Here is a 5,949-nt window from a genome sequence, read left to right as displayed (position 1 = left end):
AGATGGGACAATGGTGATGGGAGGATGATGGCAGTCAGGGGTTTTTCAGAGATCTATTTAGGGACCCCCACCATGGAAGGCATGATGGGTATTCAGTACAGACTTTGTTGGGACCACCATTTGTAGTTTGGTGGATTCTAACCAAGAAGAGCAGTTTATTATAATAATGCTGTAATAGACAATTTTATCACATTTTACAACTCTTCGACTTTCCTAATGTACTTAAATCTTCAATAACATCCTGTAGACTTGTAGCGAATGTATTTTATACATTCAATCGTTATAAATCTCTTAACTTGTGAAGTGAATTTACCCAATATGAATACACTTCACACCAATCCAATCGAGGATCCTATACACATTATCATCAACAGGTAATAATGCATTTATGTACCTCATAAATGTCTTGCCTATTTTTCTCCTTAATTTCTTTTCTTATTTCTAGAAACATTCATATCTTAGTACCTATAATATGTTTTATAAAACAAACAAACAAAAATCTTATTTTCCCAAGTACCTTACGAACTTAGAATTCTGTATTACAACTAAAAACGTAAACAAGGCCTATATATTTTTTCTTAGGAAACTAAGTATTCCCTTTCCCAATAAATATGCTTCTTTAAAAAAAAATGGGTGTTTATTTATTTAATGTGCAAGAGAGACAGAGAGAGAGACCCAACAGGGTTTAGATGATGCAGCCTACTGCCTGCCTCAGCCAGCCCCACAGCATGGACGTGTGTGTGCCAAGTATATTCAATGAGGACTCTGAATGCAAATGAGACCCTTTCCCTGTGCATCAGCCTCACAGTGTGTCGCATTTTACTGTTGTACTACCTTCCAACACCCAATAACTAGTCTTCATATTTACAACTGCTAATATATCATTCTCTGGTAGATATTTAACATATCCTAAAGAAACCATATAAATTCTAAAGAAACCATATGAAAAGACAGAAAAGTAGAAATAGAAAAAAAAAGAGAGAAGAGAAAGGAACAAGAAGGGAAAACTGTTATTTTATAATAAAGACTGATCTTAATTCATATGTACCTTTAAAATACATGGATCTAGTTTATTTCTACTCCTTTATTTTATTGCTTAATATTCACATTATCTTTAATACTTAACATTGTAAAACATCAGCCTTATAATAATTTGTTTCATGGTGGTATATACATGATGATCATCACAGGTCATTGTAACACAATGCTCTTTTCTGTCCTTCACTAAAGATATGCACAGATTCTACAAGTGGCATGTGCTGTGCTCTCTCAATATTGATAGTAGCAAAGGTACAGGAAAAATAAAAACACTACAAAGGAAACATTCACAATATTTATTGTCTATTACACGCTAGGCACAATATGTGTGCTTGGATACATTAGTGGACAAAACAAAGTTCATATCTTTAAGGGACTTACCTTTTGGATAATAAACAGTAAACAAGGTGAGTAAATTATACGATGGTATGTTTTTGTTTTTTGAGTTTTATTTATATTTTTTAGAAAATTTTGCTATATGAGGGGCCAGCAGATGGCATAATGGCTATGTCACTGGACTTCCATGCAGTCCACTATGGTATGAGTCCCAGACCCAGTGACTTAAACTCATACCGGGCACGTTGTGTGTGCATGCCCAAGACCCCAAGAGGAGAATGGAGGAGAAGGGATTGTGGTGTGTCTATCCCCCTGGGGGATGATTTCTCGCTTTCTGTCTCTCTGTCTCTCTCTGTCTTTCTGGTGAGCACATGAGCCGTATAGCAAAAACCTTTAAAAACAAAAAACAAACAAACAAAAGAACTAATGCCTGGCATGAGTTTTAAGGTCCAGGACTCGAACCACAGTTGTCTGCGTAGGAGTCCAATGACATACCCATTACACCATCTGCTTGTCCCAATATGTTAACAGATGATAAATGCTATTAAACAATGGTCCTAGCTCCCGCACAATAGACACTGCTGTTTGGCAGGCTGATACCAATGACAGGCCAGGTTCAGTTTCTGGCCCATCACGAGAGGACTGACACAATGGCAATGCACCTATGACCCCAGTTATTCAGGAGGCAGGAATACCACACCATCACAAGACCCTGTCCAAAACACCACACGCAAGTACATGTACACACAAATAATTATAATAAAATGAGTGAAATGAGGAATCAAAGCAGCGCTTAGAGCAATAAGTGACATTGCCTTGAGCCATGCTTTAAAATAATTATTCTTAGTTCTTCTATTATAATAGACAATTGGGCCACAACTGTGGAAATGGTTGGGGAGGATTGTGGTCTAAGAGATTATCGCAATAATTTAATCTTTATTTGATGGTGACTCAGATCAGGATGAGAGGAGTGGAGAAAGTAGAAATTGGTGAAAATCAAGAGGTGGCTTTAAAGTTACAACTGATGGGATTTTCCAATGAGTTTAATGAAGTTTATCATGGAAATGGAGGAATCGATGATGACTGCAAGCTTTTTGGAAAGAGCAGTTTGGCAGAATGAATTTGCCATCAGCTGAATCAGTAGAACTGTGGGGAAGTGGGTGGAAGTATGACGATCATTATTTTAATTCCAAAAGTCTTTTGGACATCCAAGTTAAGACATCAAAGAAGCAGTTAAATATATACCTACATTCTAAGAGAGAAATCTGGATGAGAGCCATAAATTAGCAAGTCTTTAACCTATATATGCTATTTAAAAATCATGAGACGGGTTGAGATCACCAAGATAGTGAGTATAAAGAAGTAAATAGAAACAAAGAATCAGCCATGGACCAATCGCTGAGAAATTATTGAGAAGTGGCGAGACCAGCACAGGCAGAGAAATAGTGAATAAGAAAGTAGATAAAAATTCCAGGTGCTATAAAAGATCAATAAAAAGCGCATTGAGGATCTACTGTCAAATGTTGCTGAAAGATCAAGTTACAGAAAGGACAATTGCCTTATATCATGTGCACATTATTTGTGATCTTACAACACATGATTTGGGCAAGGAGGTAGAGGGCACTGAAACTCTTCTATGTGATGGTGTAATGGTGAACATATGTCATGACAGACTTGTCAGATTTGCAGGACTTACAGAACAAAGAGTGAATCTTAATATAAGCTGTGGATTTGGGTTACTAATAACATATCAATATGTACTTCAAAGAAATACATCTCAATAATGGAAGGTGTTAAAATATAGCAAATAGAAACCATACTTTCTGCTCAATTTTTATTCAAAACTGACAACTGCTACACAAAGTGTACATATATGTATATATATGCACATATGCATTCACATGTATGCACATGTACACATACATATATCATATATATTACAGATAGATAGATAGATAATAGATAGATATATGCAAGGACCTTGAAAAGTTCATAGACAAATAGAATTAGACTACAAGTTAATTTTGGTACAAAAAAATTTTGAAATAAATATACTTTCTTCATATTATACATTTTCCATGAACCTCTTGAAGACCGCTCATATGAATTATAAAATAAGTAGAATTTTTTAACCTATAAAATTTTAAAAATAATAATATTTAATTATTATTAGCATTACCCAGATTATCCATAATAAGAGGGGTCTGAGAATAATTATCAAAAAGATAAAATTGCATGAAGTTAGAGGGATCCAATCCAAAAAGAAATATATGCTAATAAAATTGTTAGAAGACATGATTACTTTGTCATCTAAAAAATGTCATTTTGGGGACCAGCAGTTGGTATAATGGCTATGTTGCTGGACTCCCATGTAGCCGACCGTGGTTCAAGTCCCAGACCTGGTGGCTTAAATTCACACTGGGCATGTATGCTTGCGTGCCCAAGATCCTGAGAGGAAAAGGGAGGAGAAGAGATTGTGGCATGGCCATCCTCCTTGGGAGGTGACTTCTTGCTTTCTGCCTCTGTCTCTCTATGTCTTTCTGGCAAGCACACGTGCTCTATAGCAAAAATCTCTCCAAAAATAAAATATCTTTTTGGGAGACAGCAGGTGGTATAGTGGTTAAAGTGCTGGACTTTCCACGTAGCCAGCTATGGTTTGAATCGCAGACTCAGCAGCTTGAAATACAGCAGGCGCACGTACGTTCATGCCCTAAGATCCCAAGAAAATGGATAAAAAGGGATTGCAGTGTGGCCATCCCCCTGGGAGCAGTGATTTATTGCCTTCTGTATCTCTGTCTTTCTCTGTCTCTCTAAAAAGTCAGTATGCCCTATAGCAAAACTCAGCCACTGTGGAGAACACTTTGGAGATTCCTCAAATAGGGACCAGCAGTTAGCGTAATGGCTATGTTGCTGAACTCCCACATAGTCAACCGCGGTTTGAGTCCCAGACCCAGTGGCTTAAACTCATGCCAGGTGCATGTGCTTGTGTGTCCAGGATCCTGAGAGGAGAATGGAGGAGAAGGGATTGCAGTGTGGCCATTCCCCCTGGGGGTTGATTTCTTGCTTTCTGTCTCTCTGTCTCTCTCTGTCTTTCTGGCGAGTGCATACGCCCTATAGCAAAAACCTCTCCAAAAAAATAAGAAAAAAAAATCTACTAATAGAACTTCCATATGACCCAGCAATCCCATTGCTTGGTATCTACCCAAAGGACAGAAGAATTCTTCATTGAAAAAGTGCTTGCACATCAATGTTTATTGAGGCACTATTCACAATTGCTAAGACATGGAACCAACCCAAATGCCCCTTAACAGATGAATGGGCTGAAAACTGTAGCACATATACTCTATGGAATACTATTCATCCCTTAAAAAAATAATAATAATAAAAACTGGCTTTTGACAGAAAGTGGAAGAATATGGAAGATTTACTGCTGAGCGTGGCAAGCCAGGATATGGAGAGACATTGTATGTCCCCACTTAATGTATACCGAGTTACTGCACTCTATGACAGAAACTGATTGACTAAAGGATATACAAACACAATAAATGGGTGTAAATACCGGATACAGTGTGTGTGGAAGAGTAAGGCCTGTGGAATGACATTTAGAAGAAAAACAGGGAGGCAAAGCATTAAATGGACAAAGAAAAGTGGTAATATCTGTTGAAGATATTTATAGTTTAACTAACTGGACTAGGGAGAAATGTTTACATAGTAAAATATTCACTTTGTAAGCTATAAAAGGTAATTGAATGTATAAAAAAAGAAATTAAAAAAATAATAAAATTTTTTTTATAAAATGCAAGAGAAGTGTCAGGGTCAGCAGGTTGTGCATTGGTTAAGATGCTGGACTCCCTCATGCCCGACTGTAGTTTGAGTCCTGGACCTGGTGACTTGAAAGTCATGCCAGGTATGTATTTGCATGCATGCCCAAGATCCCAAGGGGAGAATTGAGAAGGGACTGAGATGTCACCATCCCCCCTAGGTGGGGGTGATATCTCACTTTCTCTCTGTCTCTCTCCCTGGCAAGCACACTCACTCTATGGCAATAAATAAATAAATAAAATGAATAAATTAAACCAAAGTCTTTTTCTTTAGTTTTAATATCAGTTCTAGACAACACAGGTTCACTTTCTGAGTATGATGAGTAAATGCCGCATTTCACATATCAGATAGTCTTGAAATATAGCTAGGTATTTATATCCTTTTTAAATGATTGAGAATAATTATTCAAAATGCTCAATTTTTAATGGGCTATACTTTCAGCACTTAATGTTAAAAACATACATTATGTACTTCAGAGAAAAAATGATCAGATGGTTCAAATCTTCTATGTTACTGCCATAAAGCTTCTTATTACCTTTGTTGTGCATGTGATAATCTCAGTATAATGACACTGAGGAAGATCTCTGTGCTCTACATCCAGTATAACTGCTGAATATAAATGAACTTTATCTGAACATATCCATAAAATAAATATATTAACATATCTAGCTTGGGATTCTACAAGTTTTATATATATATAGTGATAATCTATTGTAGGCTGAATATCAAGATAAGCCATAAAACAGTACAACG

This window comes from Tupaia chinensis, unplaced genomic scaffold, assembly GCF_000334495.1.
Source record: "Tupaia chinensis unplaced genomic scaffold, TupChi_1.0 Scaffold149807_2, whole genome shotgun sequence".
Classification (NCBI taxonomy): Eukaryota; Metazoa; Chordata; class Mammalia; order Scandentia; family Tupaiidae; genus Tupaia; species Tupaia belangeri.
This window is presented reverse-complemented; position numbering follows the sequence as displayed.